Here is a 12,856-nt window from a genome sequence, read left to right on the forward strand (position 1 = left end):
TACTCCAAAAGAAATCAAAAATAAAACAAATTTCATCTGTGTACAATTTTGAGAATTTGCGGGACATTTGGTAATTATTTTTGTCCGCAAATATTTACCCTTGCTGTGATTAATTAAAAAATACAAAAATACATGTTGCACGCATATTCAAGATTTAAGTGTACGTCTTGGAATTAATTGAGTCACGTTTTATGGGAAACTTTTTTACAAAATATGCAGTTTTGTTGCGTTTTGTCAGTCATGTACCGTTGTGTAATTTTGTTTTAAATTAATTAAATGTTTAACCTTGTGTGATAACTGTTGTTAAGGTTTAACAATGTTGTAGGTTAATTTTGGGTTTACAAATTATTTTAGAAGTTTATTGATTGTTAATTAAAAGTAGAAAAGAAAAAAAGAGTTGAAAAAAGCAAACTCGGATTAGGCCCAAAAAAATCAGGCCCAAAACCAAGACACAGACCCAGTCCAAACGCCTTGTGCCCGGTCCATTCCCACAATCACTAGAACGACGTCGTTCCAAGGCAATCAATCCCAGCCGTCGACCTCACATGATCCAATGGCTCAGAGTCCGTCCCCCTTACCCATGCCCTGAACCCGACCCGTTGCCCAGTTCGAACCGACCCCCTACTTAAACCAAACGACGCCGTGTTGGTTAACTCCTCTAATCCTGGCCATTGATCTTGATTGATCCAGCGGCTGGGATTAAACCACCCACCCCGTATAAAAACCCCAATCCCTCACCCCATGCCCTCAAACCAAACCCCCTCTCACCTACTGTTCACCATCGTCCTAGAGACGACCCTTACAAACCCTAGCCGCCTTAGGATTCCCCCACCGTAAACCCGGCAACCACGACGCCGATGACCACCAGACTAACACCCCTGAATCACCATGACCCCTTCTCTCCAAATCCACACTCAGTTTACTTCGAATCTTCCCCGAACGTCTCGAATCTTCGTTTGAAGATTCGAGCAAAAACGAGATCTACACCTACTGACCCCAAATTCATACCACAATACCTCCTGAACTCCCTCACACCCTAAACGCCATTGGTTCCGTTCGAATCTGACCGGAGCTGGACGAATCCCAAATCAAACCACAAAGAACCCTAAAAGACCAAAAGTTGAGATATGTCCAAATTAAAAGACGATGTGGGGTCTAATCGACTTTAGTCGAAGTGTTCTCAGTTGAGAACACTCGATTAAAGTCCATTCGACCTCAAAAATGGTCGAGTCCGAGTTCGAGCCTGGGTCAGTTTTTGATTTCGAATCCCTGAGGTAATTTTTCCTTTTCTTTTGTTCTCCTATGAATTTTATCTGTTTTTCATGTTTAGTTTGGTTTGTTTTTGATTTTTCTGTCAAGTCTGTGGATCCTGAGGTAATGTTTAGATAGTTTGTGTATTTTATTGATTGTTTGTTGTCTGTTATAGCTTGTATAGTCGTTTAAATAAGTGTCGTCAATTAATTTGTTTAAAAATTAGAGGAAACATGATAGTAGCTCATGGATGCCCTCCATGTATGTTTACCGGCTCTACATCTGTATATGAACCTATTGAATATGTTCAGTTTTGTCTTTGAACTAGATTGCTCATTCATTCAGTAACCCCATGATCTTCATAGTTTGCCATGGAAGCCTGATTGTCACTGCTTCATCATTTGCTCCATGTTGGTTGTTTGATTTAAGTTGGTCAGGATTGGTTCCCAATTTGATCAACTTATCTGATTGACATCCCTGTGTGATCTAATTTTAAGTTGGACTTAGGTTGAGAATTGGATATAGCTGTAGAAACCTAACATGTCAACCTGAAATCAGTGTTGAGTTTAAGCTTATACAATTAGTAATCAGTGATTTGCTAAATTTAGAGAGGTTTTGTATACTGACCAGTAAGGCTTAGAGTAATACAGTAATATGCAAGGGTTAAGGGGTAATTTTGGAAGTTTAATAGGATCTTAACAGTTTGTAAGCTTAAGTTTGGCTACTGGTAATTTGTTAACCTTAGTTTAATTGTCAGTGGGGAACAAGACATAAGAACATGGGAGTTTAAAATGAATACTCTAAACCCATGACTCTTGATTAGAACAATAGGACAAGCATGAGGAACAATATAGTGGGCACCAAGAAAAGACATTTAGGCATGGGGAATTAAGGGGTATGGGCAGAATAAAAGGCTGAAGGTGTCAAGGCAGCTTGGCTGGCCTGCTTTGCTTATAAATAGGCTCATTTAGAACAAAAAAAGGGGCTGGAGATTAAGTTTTTGGAGAGGGAGTAAAAAAAAAGAAGCAAAAACAGGGCTGGTCTTTCAACTTTTAGAAGGTCAGTTTATCTTCAGAGTGATATAGAGTGAGATTGTGCTGGAATTTGAACATAATTTCCAGAGGCTACTGCTTTTCTTGCATCTGGTTCCTTCTCTGCTTTGCATGTACTTGTTTTGGTATTGCTGGGCTGCAAACTGAATTTCTTGCTTGGGTTTTAAAGATCTTTTGCTGGGTTTTGTTGCTGTTGATTGCTGGTTTCTGTTGTTGCTATTTGCTGTGAATGCTACTGCCCAACTGATCCTTCCTTTTCTTCTTTTGGCTTTCCCAATACCAGGTACACCACTGATACACTGTCAATGTAAGCTGAAAGTTGAAACATGAATATAAAAATGAAGAGCTGAAGTTGCCTTTTTCGAATTTGCTTCAGTTTGTATATGGAACATTAAGTTGTATGTATAATAGTTCATATCTTCTATTAGGATAATGAAGGTAGTCATCATGTATAACTAGACATCACATATGGAAACTTAATGGCTCATAATCTATGTATGCTGGTAGCTAGAAAAGAAGTGATGGTGTAATAAGCAATATCCTGATTTTTCAGTTGTATCTGTGGTTAGCATGTCTTCCAAACATACGTTAAGTATTAAACTGTCCGTTGCTAGATAATCTCACCTCATTTAGTAGGCTGCCTCGTTATAACTTGCAACAATACCGTTAGAGTAGATAGCACAAGTTTACATTTCAGCCTTATAAATGTCGAGCCTGAGTCGAATGAACTAACCAGGCCTTTATCGGAAAAGAAGTGGCCCAGGTCCAGTCAATACTGTGTGCGCTGGGCCTGGGCCCATAATATCCAAACGACTGCCCATATACGCGTTCATGTTTCGGATTTTGCGAATCATATTCGGAACCCAACTATAACTAACTCGTAAGCATGTAAATAAAGTCGGACCCTTTTTCTTCTTTCATTGTTAGAGACAAACTTAATAGAAAACATAGTCACTATAGGACGACCTTTTAAAAATAAAATGAGGCGCGCCTTGCCAAATAAATTACACATCGCTGGGGCCCTCAATAAATACATAACCATTGGTTAGACTTTGGAGTTAGCCGTTTAGTGAATTTTCACGACATGTTTTCTAAAATAACAATACGTTAGTTTCTTTAGGACGCGTCTTAATTAATCTTACCTTCTTAAATACGGGTGTTCATTTATGTGACCCAAATCCAAATCTCAACGGAGTCGAAATGTGTCTCTAATCACAGGTACATTGATTGTGACGTGGTTCGAGATGCGTGTCCACAACGTTGCAAATTCCCTAAAAAATATAATAATAAATAATAATGAACGAGATGAGCCTCGACAAACAAGAATACTCAAAGTGCGGGGCCCTCAACGAATAGTTATTTCGAATGCACAGATTTCAAGACAGGCCGCATAACGAACTTTACGGCTTTTCTCAAAATAACAACGCGTTAGTCTTTAGGCGCGTATTTAATAATGTTATCTTCTTAAACTCGGGTGCGCATTTATGTGACCCAAATCCAAATCTCAACAGAGTTGAAATATGCCAACAACCACGGGTGCATTGATGTGACGTGGTTCGAGATGTATTTCCACGATGTTGCAATTCTTGATAAAAATAATAATAATGACAAAAGCGGTTAAAAGTTAAAATTCGCACATAGGTTCAACATGCATTAAATCAGATAATCAAGCCGAATATGACAGTTGTGCGACCGTGCTAGAACCACGGAACTCGGGAATGCCTAACACCTTCTCCCGGGTTAACAGAATTCCTTATCCGGATTTCTGGTTCGCAGACTGTTAAACAGAGTCATTCTTCTCCTCGATTCGGGATTAAACCGGTGACTTGGGACACTCTAAATCTCCCAAGTGGCGACTCTGAAATAAATAAATAAATTCCGCTTCGATTGTCCTTCAGTTGGAAAAACTCCTTCACCCCTTGCGGGGACGGAAAAAGGAGGTGTGACAGCTCTGGCGACTCTGCTGGGGACTTTAACCCAGAACCACTGGTTCAGGGTTAGAAATTCGAGCTTAGATAAATTGTTATATTTGGTTTTATCTGATTTTGTTACATGTTTGGGCTCAATGTGCTAAATGATGCTTTTACCGCTTTGATATTATCTGAACTGTATATAAACTGTGCCGAAACCCTTCTCTTCTTACCTCCGGGGAGGAGCTCGCTGGTCGAGACTCCCTATTCTGTTAGTGTCAATACCTGAAATAAGAAAGAGGCTGGACAAGTTACAAAGCCGGACGATCCCGCGGGTCCCCGGTACGTAGCCCCCTCCTCGACTCGAGTTGTCCGCTCGGGTACACAGTCTAGAACAAATACCCAGGTTATGAACCTAGAATAACTCAGCTTCATGCCGGATCCCTAGTAGGAACGTTTGTTTGCATCACGTGCATTTGACTTTGGAGGCTCAACAAAAGGGTTGGGTCTGTCTAGGACAGGTGTACCAAAAAATGAAAATGACCATCCTGATGCATCTTACTTGCTGCTACTTGTGCATTTATTTGATTCGGACTTGTGTGTTGACCGGCTTTGAAATATCAGGAATATTGTGAAATTGAGAAAAAGAAAAAAAAGAAATAGCGGTTAGGGAGTTAATTGTTTATTTTTGGAAAAACCCAATGCCCAAATACTGTCGAAACTCTGCCGAAATTTTTAGAAAATGAAAAAAAAAATGTTTTATTAGTTTGTTTTACTAAAAGCAAAGGAAAAATAGAAAAAAAAAGTCGTTGTTCTGTCTTGTTTTCAAAAATAGAAAAGGAAAATAGTTTGTCTTCCCATGAAAAATAAAAATGAAAAAGAGTCTTATTTTTTTTAAAAAAAAAAAATATAGTTTGTTTTATGCCCGAACTACGCGGGTCTGATTCTCACCGGATGTGAGATACGTAGGCAAACCTACGCGGGTCTTTCAGAAATTCAGAATAATAGTCCAAAAATATTTCCTTTTTCTTTAGAAGATTTTTCGAACTTTCCAAAAAAAAAAAAAGAAGTTAAAATCAGAAAAAAAAAATATTTCTTTAGTCGTCGTTTCTTTTCAAAAATAATAATAATAAAAAATAATAATAATAATAATAATAATAATAAAATCGAAATTCAAAAATATTTTCTCTCTTCTTTGTAAGTATTTTTATTCGGAAAAAAAGAGTTAGTTTATTTCCTTTATTTCCGATGGGCGAACTACGCCGGTTTGATTCTCACCTGATGTGAGATACGTAGGCAGCCCTAATCGGGTCCAACCTCCCCTTTTGCTAAAAAAAAAACATGTCAAAATTTTAATTTTTGTCATAAATAATTTGGGTGATGTCCAACCTCCCCTTTTGCTAAAATAGCCAAAAAATATGTCAAATTTTAATGTCATCATAAAGAAGTCGGGTGACGCTGTTTTGTCAAAACATAGCCGAATGTTCCCGAAAGGGACGCCGAAAGGCTGACTTTGCATAAATAGCCACCTTTGGGTCATTTTTAGATTTGGTCCAGTTGACCCACACAGCCTTAAAAATCTTCGTCCCCGAGGCGCTGAAAGGCCGTGTTTGCAATATTGAGTTTTCTATTTTGAAAAACGAGAAAAGGTCATAAATATGTCGGGTGACGCTGTTTTGTCAGAACATAGCCGAATGTTCCCGAAAGGGACGCCGGAATGCTGACTTTGCATAAATAGACACCTTTGGGTCATTTTTTTTTAGATTTTGACCGATTGACCCACACAACCTTAAAATCTTCGTCCCCAAGGCGCTGAAAGGTCGTGTTGGCAATACTAGGTCTTTTATTTTAATTTAAAAGAAAAAATAAGAAGAAAAATTGTTAGTGGGAAAGTGAATGCCTCTTGGGTGTGTTGGTCAAAATAAGCCGAGCCAGTTTCGGCAATGTATTAAACCGTTCTTGCCGAGATAGCCTTAGAATATTTTTCAGTTGTTGAAAGGCTATTTTCGTAAAAGAACGGAAAAGTTTGTAAAAGTGTCATAAAACAGATCCTCCCCGGTCTCAAAATTCATGAAAATTAGACAGGGGCCACGTCTGCAAAAAACAGCCATTTGGTTGAAAGTGGCAAATGGGGGAAGGAATCTGTCAGTCTGTTTTTTAATTTCTTTTCATTAGAGTATATGGGTTGTTTAATGTTCAAGTCTGTATCTCGTCTTTCACCAGAGTCTGTTAGTTCGGTCTAAGTTTGTCAGTTTTTTTTAAATCATTGTAATCAAAGTGTGTTTTACTGTGAAATATTAAAAGTTACAAAATATGTTTTATTATTTTATTACCTTTCATTTTGTCCGAACTACGCAAGGTCTGATTCATGTGGTGTCATGATACATAGGCAATCTCCATAAGATTCGACCACAAAAAAATGAAAAAAATGAAAAAAAAATCGAAAGAAAAATGAAAAAAAGGGAAAAAGATGTCGTTAATAATGAGGACCGACTGAGTCCATTCTAACCTGTTTTGTTTTGAATCGCAAGGAAAGTTAAGGTGGTTGGTTTGTGGTAAGCCGGAAACACAAAATTCAGGAAGACCTGATTGTAATCCAAGACAATGACACCAGAATATCACGCAGAATCCTTTACCTGCACATCATGATGCACACTTTGTGGGGATGAGGCCTGATGACAGAAGCACTCGAATCCTATTGGGAACTTGTTGAACGAGGTTGATGATATTGAAGTTGGTAATGGTTTTGGCAATATTGATGCGAAGCTCAGTGGCTAAGATGTCAGGTTTGATAAAGTGGGAGGACGCTCCGTTCCTTGGTTAGCAAGAGAGAAGCTTTTGGTGGCTTATTTTGTTGTCATTTCTGTTGTCCGGGTTATTTGTAGGGTTGTAGTCCGGACATTGTCTTGTGTCAAATCCTCTTATCTTTCCATTTTTGTCATAGCGATTTGTGTAGTTTTGTCCAGGTTTGTTTTGGATTTTATTCTGGTCTGTTTTTGTTTGTTTTGTTATTCAAACCATTTCACCATTAGTCTAATGCAAAATTCGATCTTTTATTATTTCCAGTCATCTTTTTGTTTAGTTTTTTTTATCAATTTGTTCAGTGCCGATTCTAGTGACATGACATGCGCACACAGTTTGGGCCTAGTCTTAAAAGTTAATCATAAAACCATTGAGAGGTAATCGGAACATTTAAAAGAAATCAGGACGGTTTGAGATTATTCGGAGCTCAAGTCATGCGGAACTAGGTCAAGTAAAACATAAAGAAAACCGTTAAAAGCAAGATTCGCCAAATTGACATGAGGGTCGTTCATGATAATGAGAGCGAGAGTGTTGCCCAACGGTGCTTTAGAGATGACAAATGAAAAGGCAAATGTGTGAATATAATTGTCAAGTCCAGCACCATCAGAAGAGGCTACAAATCTTTGTTTAATTGTGTTGTTTGCACTTGGTATGTTTTGAAGACTGGAATGACGAAGGCATTTTGTTCTGCTACCTAAACACTTTATCCTTCGTTACCCCTTTTTGAGCCTTATTTATTTTTCTTTTCATACCCCTCATTTGGAATCGGTAACAACAGGTTAGAAATACAAACGTGGAAGAAAAAAAGACAAGAAGAAAAAAAAGGAAAAGAAAGCAACAAAAACAAAAAAAAATGAAAAGAAAAGAAAAAATGATAACAAAACAAAAGAAAGTCAGAAGAAAACAAAGGAATTGGGAAATACGTTTGACCTGATTCCTCAAAGAGGATACGTAGGCGCTTCACGGCTCGGTCATAGTGTGAATAGTGTGCATAGTGTAACATAGTGTAAGGTAAAAAATAAAAGTCCCCAAGCAAGAAACTGGGGCAGAAGTTGTGTTTGATGTAAAGAAAGCTGGTTCCGAAGGTTGTAAATTTTGAACCTAAATTGAGTCGTTTTGAGCCGCCAATACCCTTTCCTTCTAGCCCTATCCAAAACCCCACGTTACGGTCCAAAGAAAGACCTTTTGACCAGTCTTCGAAAGATGCCAAGTTATACAAACGGAAGTCGGGGATAGCACCCCGATTCCCAATAGAGAAAAGGATCATGGATTGGAAATGAATTGATAGCCGGAAAGAATCCCCAGCAGAGAGAGTCATATCGGCAACACTCCGAATCCCCAACTGGAAAGTGACAAATGAGAGAGTCTTATCGGTGAAAATCTTCACGGGCACCATAAGGCGATGAAAACTGAGAGAAAAACCAAAATGAGAGAGGCTTGATAGTGAAAACCCTTCGGGCACTACAAGTCGAATAAGATTAAGAATCAGATGGGGAATCGCCAAATGAAGATCTTGAAAGACGATTGACGGCAGAGGATAGGCCACATGTGCATGTCATGACCATTAGAGTCGGTATCTGTGTTTGATAGGTTTTTATTTATAGTTTCTCTTGTTAAAGAGTCGTATTTTTTCTTTGTCTTTTATTCGTTTCCTTTTTTGTTTATCTTTCTCCTTTCATAGAAAAATTCCCCAATAGAGTCTGTTTGGTCCAAACAAGTGAGAAATGACTTCAAAAATCTACCATCAGCTTTCCAATTATGCAAGACGAGATCTGACTAGTACATCCAAGTGGTATAGTCAGCAAGGAACAAGCACGAGGCCAGTGTCAAGAAAGATATCTCCCCAGCAATAGGAGATTGACAAAAGGATGGACGAGTATCAAGAGGGATATCCCCGCCAAAATCAAAGGTTATAAACCTCAAGGCCAAGGCCCGTGGACAGATCAAGAAAGAACAACGCGGAGAGCAATGGGAATGATTTGGGAAATTCATATGAGACTAAAAGGTCGTGGAAATGCCAGTTTCCGAGCTATGCCACAAAAGAAGGAGGATATCCCCAGCAGAAAAGGTTGCTTTAGTGACACGAATAGACAGAGAAAATGGTTAATCAATGAACATGCACGATCTTCAAGTTACATCAGCTGTCATGAATATGCGTGAGGTCAGATAAGGAGATCGAAAAATGGTTAAGAGGTTTGGGAATAATGAATCGTCAAGAAGGGCGGAAGGTATCAGCCCAAGCTTCAAGATGGACAGACAACGCATAGATGGAGAATGGTTGATGGCATCCCCAGCAGGAGTATCACAACCAACCACCACGTTTTAAACTGACCAAATTTTCTTTGATTTGAAGCAGGGACAGGGAATGCTACCGATGACAGAAAGATGCGCCGCAAGAAAGATTGTCAAACTGGGGCAGAAAATTTTCGTTCATTTCAAAAAAAATTGGGAAGTATAACACAAGTTTGGTGAAAAGCGGTATCCCCAATAGTTTTTCGGGGAAAGGCAAAACGAGTTTTAAGGGAGGTAGTCTTCGAAGGAAGAAGATAACAAAACAAAGAAAAAAAATAATAAAATTAAAAAAAAAAGAGAAAAAAAAAAGAAGAAGAGGAAAACCAGTTTTGCAAAAGGAAATAGTTTGCAGAGGAATAAAACATCCTACTTAAAGGAAGTAGTTTTAGAAGGAGTAAGATAACATATTTTACTCAGCAGAGTTATCCTCAGCGGTGTTATCCCCAAGCAGTGTTACTCAGCGGTTCGCAGTGTTATCCCCAACAGATCATCGAGATGTAGAAGCATCCTCGACAGATTTTCGACCAAGTTCCAAGAGGGTCGGACAACCCAGAGTGGGGAAGGAAGAAAAGGAAAATTCATCCCCAGCAAAATAATCCCCAGCAAGTTCTGATAGCGTAATGAAACATAGAGCGGGGAAGGGAGAAAGGGAAAAACCATCCCCAGCAGGAGTGGCACGACCACTCACCATGTTTTAAAACTAACAAACTTTCTTTGATTTGAAGCAGGAAAAGGAAAACTTATTAATGGAGAAAAGCATGCCACAAGGAAAAGCACCAAAACTGGGGCAGAAAATTTTCTGCCATTGTCGAAAATTCTCTCGGAGGAACGAGGAAATCAATTCAAGTTTTAAGGGATAGCAAGACAGCATGATTTTAAGAAAAACGGCCGGAGGTAAGACAATTTCAAGTTTTGAGGATATTTTGGGTTCATCCGCCCTCGAATAGGATATTTTAGGTTCATCCGCCCTCGAATAGGATATTTTGGGTCCATCCGCCCTCGAATAGGATATTTTGGGTCCATCCGCCCTCGAATAGGATATTTTAGGTTCATCTGCCCTCGAATAGGATATTTTGGGTCCATCCGCCCTCAAACAGGATATTTTGGGTTCATCCGCTCTCGAACAGGATATTTTGGGTTCATCCGCCCTCGAATAGGATATTTTGGGTTCATCCGCCCTCGAATAGGATATTTTGGGTCCATCCGCCCTCGAATAGGATATTTTGGGTCCATCCGCCCTCGAATAGGATATTTTGGGTCCATCCGCCCTCGAACAGGATATTTTGGGTCCATCCCCCTCGAAAAGGATATTTTGGGTCCATCCGCCCTCGAATAGGATATTTTGGGTCCATCCGCCCTCGAATAGGATAATTTGGGTCCATCCGCCCTCGAATAGGATATTTTGGGTCCATCCGCCCTCGAATAGGATATTTTGGGTTCATCCGCCCTCGAATAGGATATTTGGGGTTCATCCCCCCTCGAATAGGATATTATGGGTCTATCCGCCCTCGAATAGGATATTTTGGGTTCATCCGCCCTCGAGTAAGGATATTTTTGGGTCTATCCGCCCTTGAATAGGATATGATGGGTCTATCCGCCCTCGAACAGGATATTGAATCTATTCGACCCGAGTGGTCCGACTGGTATAAACATTGCCAAAATATATATTTTCATAAAGCATTGCCAAATGGTATTTTATTTTCAAAGTTGTTGTTGAGGTCAGGAGCCCCCCTGGAGAACAGAATGGCGTTTTATTTTAAAAGTTGTTGAAATCTCGTCAGCCTAAAGAAAGGAATGACATTTTATTTTCAAAGTTGTTGTTGAGGTCAGGAGCCCCCCCTGAAGAACAGAATGGCGTTTTATTTTAAAAGTTGTTGAAATATCGCCAGCCTAAAGAAAGAAATGGCATTTTATTTTCAAAGTTGTTGTTGAGGTCAGGAGCCCCCCCTGAAGAACAGAATGGCGTTTTATTTTAAAAGTTGTTGAAATCTAGCCAGCCTAAAGAAAGGAATGACATTTTATTTGCAAAGTTGTTGTTGAGGTCAGGAGCTCCCCCTGAAGAACAGAATGGCGTTTTATTTTAAAAGTTGTTGAAATCTCGCCAGCCTAAAGAAAGGAATGACATTTTATTTTCAAAGTTGTTGTTGAGGTCAGGAGCCCCCCCTGAAGAACAGAATGACGTTTTATTTTAAATCTCGCTAGCCTAAAGAAAGAAATGACATTTTATTTTCAAAGTTGTTGTTGAGGTCAGGAGCCCCCCTAAAGAACAGAATGGCGTTTTATTTTAAAAGTTGTTGAAATCTAGCCAGCCTAAAGAAAGGAATGGCATTTTATTTGCAAAGTTGTTGTTGAGGTCAGGAGCCCCCCCTGAAGAACAGAATGGCGTTTTATTTTAAAAGTTGTTGAAATCTCGCCAGCCTAAAGAAAGGAATGGCATTTTATTTTCAAAGTTGTTGTTGAGATCAGGAGCCCCCCCTGAAGAACAGAATGACGTTTTTTTTTTAAAAAGTTGTTGAAACCTCGCCAGCCTAAAGAAAGGAATGACATTTTATTTTCCAAGTTGTTGTTGAGGTCAGGAGCCCCCCTGAAGAACAGAATGTCGTTTTATTTTAAAAAGTTGTTGAAATCTCGCCATCCTAAAGAAAGGAATGGCATTTATTTTAAAAGTTGTTGTTGAGGTCAGGAGCCCCCCCCCTGAAGAACAGAATGGCGGCTTTATTTTCAAAGTTGTTGGTTGAGATAGGCGTCCACCTGTATAACGAGAGGAATATTTTCATGCTTTTAGATAAATAGGCGCCCACCTGTATAACGAGAGGAATATTTTCATGCTTTTAGATAAATAGGCGCCCACCTGTATAACGAGAGGAATATTTTCATGCTTTTAGATAAATAGGCGCCCACCTGTATAACGAGAGGAATATTTTCATGTTTTTAGATAAATAGGCACCCACCTGTATAACGAGAGGAATATTTTCACGCTTTTAGATAAATAGGTGCCCACCTGTATAACGAGAGGAATATTTTCATGTTTTTAGATAAATAGGTACTCACCTGTATAACGAGAGGAATATTTTCACGATTTTAGATAAATAGGCGCCCACCTGTATAACGAGAGGAATATTTTCATGTTTTTAGATAAATAGGCGCCCACCTGTATAACGAGAGGAATATTTTCATGTTTTTAGATAGATAGGCGCCCACCTGTATAACTAGAGGAATACTTTTCATGTTTTACATAAATAGGCGCCCACCTGTATAACTAGAGGAATACTTTTCATGTTTTAGATAGATAGGCGTCCACCTATATAACTAGAGGAATTCTTTTCATGTTTTAGATAAATAGGCGCCCACCTGTATAACAAGATGAATACTTTTCATGTTTTTAGATAGATAGGCGCCCACTGTATAACGAGAGGAATATTTTCATGCTTTTATATAGATAGGCGCCCACCTGTATAACGAGAGGAATATTTTCATGTTTTTAGATAAATAGGCGCCCACCTGTATAACGAGAGGAATATTTTCATGTTTTAGATAAATAGGCGTCCA

Source organism: Nicotiana sylvestris, chromosome 1 (assembly GCF_000393655.2).
Source record: "Nicotiana sylvestris chromosome 1, ASM39365v2, whole genome shotgun sequence".
In the NCBI taxonomy this organism is placed as follows: Eukaryota; Viridiplantae; Streptophyta; class Magnoliopsida; order Solanales; family Solanaceae; genus Nicotiana; species Nicotiana sylvestris.